This window comes from Rhinatrema bivittatum, chromosome 4 (assembly GCF_901001135.1).
Source record: "Rhinatrema bivittatum chromosome 4, aRhiBiv1.1, whole genome shotgun sequence".
NCBI classification, from domain to species: domain Eukaryota; kingdom Metazoa; phylum Chordata; class Amphibia; order Gymnophiona; family Rhinatrematidae; genus Rhinatrema; species Rhinatrema bivittatum.
Window position 1 is genome coordinate 266187341 of NC_042618.1, and position 13353 is coordinate 266200693.

Here is a 13353-nt window from a genome sequence, read left to right on the forward strand (position 1 = left end):
ATAAAATCATGAAAGGACTTTAACAAGTTAATGTAAATCAGCTATTTACTCTCTCAGATGAAGCAGATTTGCTTACCTGTAACAAATGTTCTCCTAGGACAGCAGGATGTTAGTCCTCATAAGATGGAGCCTGGCACGGAAAACTGGCACTATCAGCGCGGCCATGTGGAGTCCCTCTTCAGTCTTGTATCTCAGTGAAAAGACGAGCGAAAAATAAAACAAACCGATAGCGAACCCAACTCCATGTGGTGGTGGGCAGGTTTCCTGATGACTAACATCCTGCTGTCCTAGGAGAACACCAGGTAAGCCACTCTGCTTTCTCCTAGGACAAGCAGGATGGTAGTCCTCACAGATGGATGAATACCAAGCTGCACGCTGCCCCCGGCAATAACAGGACGAACAGCACTAAACCACGTGCCAACGGGCACAATAACAGAAGTGCTGTGGGATGCAATGGGTTGCAGCAAGAACCAAATACTGGGCCCAAGGTATGCAGGGTTGGGTTCTTATGCCTGGAACAGATTACGAAGGACAGACTGGCCAAAGGTATTGTCTCGTCAACCATCCTTGTCCAAACAGTAATGGGAAGCGAACGTGTATAGGGAGCTCCATGTCGCAGCCTTGTAGATCGCAGCGATAGGGATTGCATGAAAGTGCGCCACTAACGCTACCATGGCTCTAAGTGAGCCTTGACGCGGCCTCCAAACGGAAGGCCCGCCTGCTCGTAGCAGAAGGATGTACAGTCCGCCAACCAGTTAGACAGGGTCTGCATGTCCACCGCAACACCCAGTCTGCTTTTGTCAAAGGAGACAAAAAGTACGTGACTGCCTGTGGGCTGCAGTGCGCTCAAGATAAAAAAGGCAAGGGCACGCTTGCAGTCCAGGCTGTTCAGAGCCCATTCACCCGGGTGGGAATGGGACTTCTGAAAGAAGGTGGGCAAAACGATAGATGGAAATCAGTCACCACCTTAGGCAGGGGACTTAGGGTAGGTGCGTAGAAACCCCCCCCCCCCCCCCCTGTCATGAAAGAACTTCGTATAGGGCAGATACGTTACTAATGCCTGAAGCTCATTAACCTTGCGAGCGGAGGTGTCCACAACCAGGAAAATGACTTTCCAGGTGAGATGTTTAAGCTCGCAGGAAGTATTTCTTCACGGAAAGGGTGGTGGATGCCTGGAAGGCCCTTCCGGAGGAAGTGGTGAAGTCTAAAACTGTGAACGACTTCAAAGGGGCGTGGGATAAACACTGTGGATCCATCAAGTCTAGAGGGCGTGAATAAAGTGGAGGCAGCAAAACACTGCACGGAGCGGCAGTAGCCACAGAGGCATTCAAACACTGCACGGAGCGGCAGTAGCCACAGAGGCATTCAAACACTGCACGGAGCGGCAGTAGCCACAGAGGCATTCACGGAGCAGGATGCCAGTGGCCAGTAGTTAGTGTTCCACCTTCACGGAGCGGAAGGATGGAGGGCTGCTATCTCCAAAAATTAAAAAAAAATAAAAAAACAAAAAATAAAAAATAAAAAAAGGGGTGGGTAAGAGTATGGGGCAAAGGTGTGGCCTGCTTGTTACAGCGGTTGCTACCCCTAATTGAGCTGGATGTCACTTGGATGCAGATACGGCGCTGCTCTCTAAATTGGTGGTGGGGTGGAGGGGAATTAGAGCTGGAGGGTACTGGAAGCCAATAGTAACAGGTGGGAGAGAGAAAAAGGGAAAAAAAAATGGATAAAGTGCGTAGCTTGCTGGGCAGACTAGATGGGCCGTTTGGTCTTCTTCTGCCGTCATTTCTATGTTTCTGTTTCTATGAAAGGAGACTGCAAGAGCCGCACCAGCTCTTGCAGTCCTAGGATACAACAGGACGACGCAACAGGCCCTTCATGAAGCGGCCCACCAAGGGTTGCACAGAAATTGGAGCACCATTTTTCCCCAGTGATACACGCTGATCGCACTCAGGTGGACTCGGATTGAGGAGGTCTGTAGCCCAGACTCCGAGAGGGACCACAAGTAATCCAACAGTCGTGAAGTGCCACTTCAACCGGTAAGACTTCCTGGTGGAAGGCTTTCGGGAAGCCACCAGTACCTGCAACATGTTATCAGAGAGGTCGAGGGACTGTAAGATTACCCTTTCAACATCCAGGCAGGGAGGGCCGGCTACCAGAAGTTCGGATGGTGCAATCTGTCCTGATCTTGCGTGACCAGAAATATGATCTCCTGTATAGATAGGTCTCGCAGGATCAGGAACCAGATCTGCCATGGCCAATATGGGGAGACCAGGATCATGGTGCCCCTGTCCTGCTGGATCTTCACAAGCATCTTCCCCACCATCAGGAGTGGAGAATACGCGTACAGGAGGCCCTTGCCCCAAAACCGGGTGAAGACATCTGAAGCTGGTTCCCTGTCCTCCCTGTACAGGAGGCAGAAGTGGGGCACTTTGTAATTCTAGGGGAAGGCAAAGAGATCCACGTCTGGCTTGCCCTACAGGTGGAAGAGCCTGTCTGCAACTGTTGGGTTGAGTGACTACGTGTGGGGGCGGAAACCCAGACTCAAGCGGTCCGCCACTATATTGTCTGTCGCTGCAAGGTAAACTGCTCATTAGAGCATGCCCTTGGACAGAGCCCAGGCCCAAATCTGCACCACCTCCTGGCAAAGCAGGAAGAAGCCCATCCCTCCCTGCTTGTTTACGTACCACATCGCAACTTGGTTGTCGGTCTGGATCAAGGCTACTTTGTGGCCCAAGTGATCCTGGAACGCCGAGAGGGCATACCTGATTGCTCGCAGCTCCAGGAAGTTTATTTGACAACACGCTTCCTGTTCCGACCACAAGCCCTGCCTGCAGAGACTGTCCACATGTGCTCCCCAGCCCAAGTGGCGGTATCTCTGGTCAGTACCACTTGGGGAGATGGTGTTTGGAAGGCAAGACCTCTTTCCAAGTTGGGCAGCTTCTCCCACAAGGAAAGAGAGGCCTGGAGCGATGAGGTAACTTGTACCAGTGGGGACTGGATGGGACCTGGGTTGTACCAATGGGGCCTGGGTGGCTTGGAGCCACTGAGAGCGGAGTCCCACTGCATGACGCGCATGGCTAGTTGGGCAAGTGGGGTAACATGTACCAAAGCCGCCATGTGCCCCACAAACCAGAGTAGCACCCTGGCAGAGACTTTCCAACTCTGGGCACGGTCCAGTGGAAGAAATGCTCTGGTGAGGGTCATATCTCAGATAAACGTCAGCCACTGGGATGGGCTGAGATGAGATTTGGGGAGATTGATTACGAACCCCAGTGATACAGCACCTTGGCTGTGAGGCAGAGGGAGCATAGAGCACCCTCCTACATGGAGCTTCTGATGAGGCAGTCGTCTAGGAAGGGGAACAAGTGCACTCCACTGTGGTGCAGGTGTGCACCCACTACAGCCAGGCATTTCGTGAAGACCCTCGGGGCAGAGGCGAGGCTGAATGGTAGCACCCGGTATTGGAGGTGCCTGTGGCCTATGAGGAAGCGGAGAAACTTCCTGTGAGGCGGGAATATGGTTATATGGGTGTTAGCGTCCTTCAGATTGAGAGAGCAGAGCTAGTGTCCATTGTGAAGGAGAGGGATCAGGGCATCCAAGGAAACCATCTTGAAGCGTTCTTGGTGCAGGAACCTGTTAAAGGCTCTGAGATTGAGAATGGGACAGAGGCCGCCTGTTTTCTTTGGTATCAGAAAATACCTTAAGTAGAAAACCTCGAACCTGCTGAGCACAGGGCACGGGTTCAACCACATCGGCTTTCAACAAGGTCGAGAGTTCAGACTAGAGGACTGCCTGATGACCCAAGGGGTCCCACATTGAGAGTTGTGGGGAGTTTGCCGGGACTGTTTTGAAGTTTAGGTGGTAACCGTGTTTCTGCGAACAGACACAGGTGGCCTCCAAGCGGTGGGCAAGGATCCACAGGCACTGGGAATTGCCCTCCGCTCTCTCGCTGCAAGTCAAAAGTCCACAGCTGGGCTGGTCTGCGGCTTTGGCTGGGGCCTGGGGGTACGCTGCTGGCGAGGTCGGCCCCTGATTCTAGCACTTGATGCCATGGTATGTGTAGCTGGAGGACAGTACCTTCTCTGGTGGTAAAAAGGCTTGCGAGGTCCTGGTCGTAGAGACCTGTGCCCAGAAAACTGTAGGTCGGAGGCACTGGCCGAAAGCTGCTGCAAGGTTTTGTGGTGGTCCTTGAGCTGAGCTACTGCATGCTTGACCTTGTCACAAAATAGATTCTCTCCGGTTCAGGGTAGGTCTACAAACTTCTCCTGAACCTCCAGACGAAGGTCAGAGGCTCGAAGCCAGGCCATGCGATGGGCGCTAATGCCTGTGGCTGACACCCTGGCTGACATCTCAAAGATATCATAGGTTGTTCCTCACCTCATGCTTTCCGGCTTCCGGGCCCTCTGATCCACTGCCTCTAGTGCCTCCTGTTGCTGCTGAGGTAGGTTCTCCGCCAGCTCTTGAACCTGTATCCATAGGCTCCTGTTGTAGTAGAACATGTACAAATGGTAGAAGGCAATACAGCCAAGGAGCATTGCGCTCCTTGAAAATCTCTCCTATCCAAAGCATCCAGAGTCCTGTGTTCTTGGCCTGGAGGGGGCGGATGAATGGATACAGGATCTCTTCGCCTTTTTAAGGGCAGACTCAACAAAAAGACTGGTGGGGGAGCTGCCGATTTTGGAAGCCCAGGGTGTGCTGGACCAGATAGAGGGAATCTGTCTTCCGTTTAACCAGAGGGACAGAACCCAGATGCTCCCAGATCTGTAGAGAAGTTCTAAAAGAATCTCATGGATTGCGATAGCCACCACCTCCTTTGGTACATCCATAAACTGGAGAACCTCCAGCATTTTGTGCATGGCGTCCTCCTCCGTGAGGAGTTGGAAAGGTATGGCTTCTGCCATCACCCTAACAAAGCCAGCGAAGGAGAGGTCTTCTTGGTGAGAGCAACATCTCTCCAGTAGGGAAGGCTTGGAAGACAAATCGTTGGAGTCCTTGGAAGAGGTCTCCGAAGAATCATCCGCCCTGAGGTCCTATGGTGCCATCCTCCTCACTGACATCCCCGGGGGTTCAGTGAGGGAGACCAATGCCCATTCCACTTGGTAGTGGCATTGAGGGTTGTCTGGGTAACCTCAGTGCCGGAGGCCTTGGGGGCATCGATGGCACCGGAGGCCCAGAGGGAACCAGCGGCCCTGGTACTCCTGATGGCCCGGGAACGAGCTCAGGGAGTGGAGGGCACCTTCGTGAGCCTTGGGGGTGGTTGCACTTCTTCTTCCTGGGAGGATCCGAGGACTAGAATCACTCTGGAGAGTGATCTCTATGGCCGAAGAGGAGCCGAAGGGGCCCTGGCAATCGGCTGTGTTGGTATGACACCCAACAGGACATTGAGACTCTCCAGCAGGGGCGCAAGCAGCGCAGGCACTGGTTCCGACCCCGGTAAGGGGGCCAGCACCAGGGGCGGTTCAACTCTCCGGAGGGCATGGAGTACCGCCTGTTTAACCTTGCGGTCCAATTCCTCCTGAAAATCCGGCGATGAAAGCACGGATAACAGGGGAGGCGTCACCGGAGCCTCCACAGGAGGACGAGGAGGCTCGGTGCCCAGCACCGGAATCGGTGGGAAAATCCTGGGACTGGAAGTGCCGACAGTAGCATGCTGGGCATGCTCAGTGTGCCAGATAAAGTTCCTAGAAACTTGGACAAAAGTTTTCCATTCCGGGCTCCATGAGGATTACGATCCTGCTTGTCCTAGGAGAACAAAAGGACCAGAGGGCACACCATGATGTTAGCAAGTAGCTCATTTAAAACAGATTGAAGAAATTCTCTCTCACTCAGCTCATAGTTAAGCTCTGGCATTCATTGCCAGAGGATGTGATTACAACATTTAGTGTAACTGGGTTTAAAAAAAGGTTTGGATAAGTTCCTAGAGAATAAATCCATAAACTTCTATGATAATAATAAGCAATAGTGGCTTGTGATCTATCTAATGTTTGGGTACTTGCCAGGTATGTGTGACTTGAATTGGCCACTGTTGGAAACAGGATACTGGGCTTGATGGACCTTTGGTCTGACCCAGTATATATATCTTATGTTCTAACATACTATTTCCCTCAACTTTTATTATATAGACAAACTACTGAAAGAGTATAAAACATAATAAAAATATTTTGGAAAACATTTTTGCATATTTTTTTTTAATAACCTGAAAAAATATTTTTAGTTTCTTAAGTCAGTAACAAACAGTAATTGATTTATATTCAAAGGTTCCCAGTACAGAGAAATATGCCAAGAAAAATGTTCTTGATGAACAGAAGCCTCAAAACTATAAACAGTATACGTTTATACATTTTTTTGTGCAGGTAAAAGCAACTTGCATAATTAAAGGTTTCTATTTGGAGTGTATGGAGGGGGAAGGTAAGCTAAAATGTTAGGGCATGTACTATTTGATCAATACTACATTAAAGCTATTTAAAAAATTTTGCAAAAAAGCTGGGAGATTCAATCAATCAATCAATCAATCACTTCTAACTGGTATCTTTCCTAACAATTTGAAAACAACTGCCATCTTACCAATTCAAAAAAATAAATCGAAAGACCAGTTAGATCTTAACAACCTTAGGCCTATAGCCTTAATTCCATCCTTAGCCAAATTAATCAAATCAGTGGTCCTACGTCAATTTTCAGATTTTCTATCCAATAATGATCTTTTACACTCAGGGCAGCATGGCTTTAGAAAAGGCCATTCTACAGAAACACTTCTACTCTCTTGCTTTGACACAGTATTTCGCGGATTTGACACCTATACCGATTATATCCTTATTTCCTTAGATATTTCTGCAGCATTCGACACTTTGGACCATCACATACTTCTGTTGGGTTTAAAATGCCTAGATATTCAGTCAACTGTTCTTTCTTGGTTTCAATCTTTTCTAACTAATCAACAACAAATTCAAGTCAATAATCATTGTTCAGACTACTACTCATTATCTTCTGGCATTCCTCAGGGCTCATCACTATCCCCTATACTTTTTAATATATATCTACTACCGTTATGTCATATTCTAGCAGCTTTAATGTAGAGATTACTTACCTGATAATCTCGTTCTCCTTAGTGTATGCAGATGGACTCAGAACAAATGGGTATAGCGTGCTCTTGCTAGCAGTTGGAGACAGATCTGACGTCAGCACGGGGTACATATACCCCCACAGGAAGTGCAGCAACTCAGTAATCTTCCTTGCAAAAGCTTTATGGATATATGTGTGACTGACCGATCAATTAAATGAACAGGATTACCCTAACCGTTTGATAGTAGCTGGAGACCGCCAGTGTTCTCAACCGGAAGGCGTCGACACCCGGCAGGGTGGATGCCCTATATAAGAAAGCATGGCTTACCAAGAGTCGGTGCATCCCCATGTATACCGGCAGCCGGACGGGATGCTGAGTCCATCTTCATACACTAAGGAAAACAAGATTATCAGGTAAGTAATCTCTACATTTCCTAGCGTGTAGCAGATGGACTCAGAACAAATGGGATGTACAAAAGCTACTCCCGGACTGGGTGGGAGGCTGCCCGAGGTCCATTTAGGATTGCCCTCGCAAATGCTGTGTCCTCCCTGGCCTGGACGTCCAGACGATAGAATCTGGAGAAGGTATGGAGGGAGGACCACGTTCCCGCTTTACATATCTCTGCCGGCGACAGCATCCTAGTTTCTGCCCAGGATGCCGCCTGCACTCTGGTAGAGTGAGCCTTGACCCGTAGTGGTGGTGGTTTTCCCGCTTCTACGTAGGCCGCCTTGATAACTTCTTTGATCCAGCGGGCGATGGTTGCCCGTGAGGCCGCTTCCTCTTGCTTCTTCCCGCTGTGAAGGACGAACAGGTGGTCCGTCTTTCGTACCGCTTCCTACATTTCCAGGTATCTGGACAGCAGCCTGCCGATGTCGAGATGGCGTAGTATTCAACCTTCTTCCGACTTCTTCAAACCTTCCGTGGTAGGCAAGGATATGGTTTGGTTAAGGTGGAAGTGTGAGACTACATTGGGTAAGAAGGAAGGAACCGTGCGAAGATGGATAGCCTCTGGAATGATTCTGAGAAACGGATCACGGCAGGACAGTGCTTGTAGCTCTGAGATGCAGCGTGCTGAGCATACGGCCAGCAGGAACACCATCTTCAAGGTTAACAAACGGAGGGACAGGCCTTGAAGGAGTCTGAAGGCGGCTACCGCTAGAAATTCCACAACTAGGTTGAGGTTCCACAGGGGCACTGACCACTTCAGTGGCGGGCGAATGTGTTTGACTCCTTTCAGGAAACGTGAAACGTCTGGGTGTGTGGCAATGCTGTTGCCTTCACCCCTGGGACCGTAGCAGGATAGCGCTGCCACCTGAACCTTGATGGAATTGAGGGACAGACCCTTCGGAAGTCCATCTTGCAGGAAATCCAAAATGATAGGGATTTTAGCAGCATGTGGATTGGTGCTGTGAGTGTCGCACCAGGCTTCAAATACCCTCCAGATCCTTATATATGTTAGTGATGTGGAGAATTTGCGTGCTCGGAGGAGCGTATCTATTACCGGCCCTGAGTATCCCCTTTTCTTCAGTCTAGCCCTCTCAATGGCCAGACCGTAAGAGAGAATTGAGCTGGATCCTCGTGGAGGATGGGACCTTGCCACAGCAGGTCCCTGTGTGGAGGCAGGGGTAGTGGATTCTCTGCCAGCAGTCTTCTCATGTCTGCGTACCAGGGTCTTCTTGGCCAGTCCGGGGCCACTAGAAGAACTAGGCCTCTGTGCCACTGAATCTTGTGTATAATGGCGCCCAGCAGGGGCCATGGAGGAAAAGCATATAGCAGGATCCCCTGAGGCCATGGCTGTACCAGAGCTTCGATCCCGTGGGAGAGAGGATCTCGTCTGCGACTGAAGTATCTGGGTACTTGAGCGTTGGACCTGTCCGCTAATAGGTCCATGCCCGGAGTCCCCCACTGATCCACAATCATCTGGAAAGCTGTGGGCGACAGCTGCCATTCCCCCGGGTTTAGGCTTTCTCTGCTGAGGAAGTCTGCCGTGGTATTGTCCTTCCCGGCGATGTGGACGGCGGAGATGTCCTGAAGATTCGCCTCCGCCCAAGCCATCAGGGGGGCTATTTCTAAGGATACATGTCGGCTTCTGGTTCCGCCCTGTCGGTTGATGTATGCCACCGTGGTGGCGTTGTCCGACATCACTCTGACTGCTCTGTTTCGAAGTCTGTGGGCAAATCGCAGGCAGGCTAACCTGACTGCCCGTGCCTCTAGACGGTTGATGTTCCACCCCGACTCTTCTCTGTTCCACCGCCCCTGAGCAGTTAGCTCTTCACAGTGTGCTCCCCAGCCGCTCAGGCTGGCATCTGTAGTGAGCAGGGTCCAGGTTGGGGAGGACATCCTTGACCCCCGGCTCATGTGGCCGGGCTGCAGCCATCACTGTAACTGATTCCGTACTCTGGCCGGTAGAGGTAGATGCACGGTGTAGTTCTGTAATCGTGGGCGCGCTGTAATGGTCTCATATGAGCCCGTGCCCATGGTATCACTTCCAGAGTGGAGGCCATTAGGCCGAGGACCTGTAGGTAATCCCAAGCTGTGGGCCGAGTGTTGCGTAGCAGATTCTGCAAGCGATACCGAAGTTTCAATTTCCTCTTGGAGGTCAGGCTGATCTTGTCTTCCTGGGTGTCGAATCAGACACCTAGGTATTCCAGCGACTGCGAAGGCTGTAGGGAACTCTTGTGTATGTTGACTACCCATCCTAGGCTTTCCAGAAGAGATATAACTCTGTTGGTTGCCTGGTGGCTCTCCTCCGGTGACTTTGCCCTGATCAGCCAATCATCTAGGTAGGGATGGACGAGAATGCCTTCCTTCCTGAGTGACGCCGCCACCACTACTATTACCTTGGTAAAGGTCCGTGGCGCGGTGGCTAACCCGAAGGGTAGAGCCCGGAACTGAAAGTGCTGATCCAGGACTTTGAAGTGTAAATAACGCTGGTGATCCCGATGAATTGGGATATGCAAATAGGCCTCTGAGAGATCCAGGGATGTGAGATACTCCCCTGGCTGTATTGCACTTCGGACCGACCGCAGAGTTTCCATGCGAAATCCTGGGACCCGTAAGTGCCGGTTGACTGACTTGAGGTCCAGGATGGGTCTGAAAGTGCCCCCCTTCTTGGGAACAATGAAATAAATGGAGTAATGCCCAGAATTTATGTCCCATGCAGGCACTGGGATTATGGCTTTTAGGGACCGGAGTCTCTCCAAGGTAGCTGCCAGCGCCGCCTTCTTGAGGGGGTGGACAAGGCGATTCCACAAACTTGTCCGGAGGGAGATGAAGGAAGTCCAGGTAATACCCTTCCCGGACAATGGCGAGGACCCACTGGTCCAAAGTAATCTCGACCCACCTGCGGTAAAATAAGGTTAAGCCTGCCCCCTATGGCTTCTTCCCCCAGATGGGTCGGCTGATTCTCATTGTGGGGTGCGGCTGGGACCCGACCCTAGCCGGCTCCCCTCTTGTTGTGCCTGGTCCGAAAGGACTGGTTCCTGGTCTGAGGACGAGGTGCTTGGTAGCGAGCCCTGTAAGGATTGAAGCGTTGAGAGCTTCTACCTCTGGATGGTCTAGGAAAAGGGCGCTGGGTCCTCCTTGACCTGTCTTCCGGTAGACGGGGTAATGGAGATGCGCCCCATTTATTAGCCAGTTTCTCGAGGTCACTGCCGAACAGGAGGGATCCCTTAAAGGGCATTCTTGTAAGGCGAATCTTGGAGGAGGAGTCAGCTGACCAATTTCGTAGCCAGAGGTGTCTTCTGGCTGCCACTGAGGACGACACTCCCTTGGCTGCCGTGCGGACAAGGTCGGAGGCAGCGTCAGTGAGGAACGAGGGGGCTGATTCCATTTCTTCTCCCGGGGTGTTGTTCCTGGCTTGTGATATGCAGGAGCGCCTCACCACGGTGCAGCAGATCGCAATTCGTAGGGACATGGCTGCCACCTCAAAGGCTTGTTTCAGAATGGCGTCCATGCGCCGGTCATGTGCATCCTTGAGGGCCGCCCCTCCCTCCACCGGAATGGTGGTGCGCTTCACAATTGCGCTAACTATGGCGTCTACCATCGGGCACGCCAGCAGCTCCTTGGTTGCCGGGTCTAGGGGGTACATTTATTATTTATTTAATTAATTTCTTTTACTATACCGATGCTCAAGACTAGGTCTTATCGTACCGGTTTACAATGTAACTGAGGGGAAACCAATTAACATCAAGGTAGAAAGTAAAGTTACATTAAACAGGGAGCATAAAACCTGGGCAATGGAAGACAGTACAGAGTTTAAACTAAGAAACAATTAGAGAGAGATAAATATATAAATCAACAATGCTAGACAAAGACAAATGCTAGACAAAAAAATGCTAGACAATGCTAGACAAAAAAACAATGCTAGACAAAAAAACAATGCTAGACAAAGCCCGACCCCCTTTGAATGAAGCCTCCGGCGCATTCCACTCCAGATCGATTAACTGCTGTGCTGCTTGTAGAAGGGGAAAATGGGGAGCCGTTTGACGCAGGCCCTCTAGCAGGGGGTTCATCCTAGGTTCCCCTGGGGGGCATTGGCCCGGGATAGCCAGCTCAGACAGGCATTCAGAGACCAGGTCTGGAAGATCCTCCTTAGGAAAAAAGCGTCTCATGGTTCGATACGGTTCTATCCCAGAGGGGAGTTCTCCCTCTTCGGGGGGTTCGCCATCTTACTCGGAGTAATCAGAGTCCATATAAGTGAGGCTTCCGGGCGGCGGGTGGCCATGCGTAGGTCTTGAGGGTCCCGGGGCAGGGTCATCCAGTACGTATGGGTCCGGTCGGGGATCAGACTGCATCTTGACGAAGGCATGAATCCCCTTGAATAATTCCACCCAGAAGAGCGAAGCAGGTTGTAGCCATAGGGGCACCAGGTCTGTAGGGATCCCTGGCTGCTCACTGCGGCGTGCTAGGTTCGGGGTGTTCCCTGAGGAACTGGCAGTCAAACTGGGCTGAGACCGGCCCTGGCCTGGAACTCCCAGGGCCTCCTCCCATTGGGCACATAGGGAGTCTGCTTCCTCGCTCTGTGTGGCTCTGAGGTGGCATGCTGAGCAGAGGCCTAGAGCTCTTATGCCCGATACTGGACGTGCCGGCTCTGCGGCCGGAGGCGCTCTCATACACTCCATCGCATCTGATCTCCTATCAATGAGCGCCTATGAATATGCACCTATCAACTTGCGCCTATCAATGTGCGCCTATGAATATGCGCCTAGCAACGTGTGCCTATCAGCGTGCACCTATCAGCGTGCGCCTATGAATGTGCGCCTATCAACGTGCGCCTATGAACATGCGTCTATGCTATGAACGTGCGCCTATGAACGCTATCAGTGTGCGCTTAACAATGCGCGTAGCAATGTGCGCCTTATCAAGCAATGGGCGTCCAAGTATTCTCGGGCGCCTAACATACGCGCCCGTCGCCCAACATACGCGCCCGTCGCCCCACTTAGATCGAGGCGACGAACCAGGGCAGATGGAGACGGCGAGCAGGCAGGCAAAATGGCGACCTCCTTGGCGGGCTGCCTCATAGACAGACCCTGCTAGTCCTCGCTCTTCGGAGACCAGTAAAGTAAAGATGTACGCCTTACCTGATCTTCGGCGCTTCCCGGCTGCAACCCGGGTGATCTCCGGCTGCGGGGGGAGAGGGTGATTACCGTCACCGCCACACTCGAGGAAGTGCACCCGCTGCCTCTATGCCGCGCCCGAACTCGTCTCGCTCAGGGGCTAGGTCATCACCAAGACCGAGGCTGCCTCTATGCCGCGCCCGAGCCCTTCTCACTCGGGGGCTAGGTCCCTGCCGCGATCCAGCCACCGGACCAAGGCACTTACCTCCGAGGGACCACGGAAATCACCTCGGGAAACTCAACTGGGGGAGGGACCCGAGGGTATCACCGCAGGAGTGCGGAGCTCGTCTTCAGGTAAGATTTCTGCTAAGAATTTAGTCATTATAATTTGGAAAAACGCTCAGCGAGCATAAGGTAGCTCCAAACTGCTTTGGAGACGGAAATTACTGAATTGCTGCACTTCCTTTGGGGGTATATGTACCCCGTGCTGACGTCAGATCCGTCTCCAACTGCTAGCACGAGCACACTATACCCATTTGTTCTGAGTCCATCTGCTACACGCTAGGAAAATGTATATTTTAGAATCTACGCAGACATTCAATTGTTAGTTCCTTATAAAACTTCTTGGTCTGACACTCTCTCTTTAATTTCTTTGTATCTGTCTATGATTAACTCTTGGCTCGACCACAACCGTCTAAAATTAAATCCATCCAAAACTGAACTTACTCACCTTTC

At 51.5% G+C, this 13353-nt stretch overlaps 1 protein-coding gene across 1 annotated transcript in view; it reads right to left on the reverse strand.

Moving 5' to 3' along the window:
• The window catches only part of PPFIBP1 (PPFIA binding protein 1), a 1178807-nt gene that overhangs the window by 692782 nt on the left and 472672 nt on the right, over nt 1-13353 (reverse strand). The window lies entirely within an intron of this gene.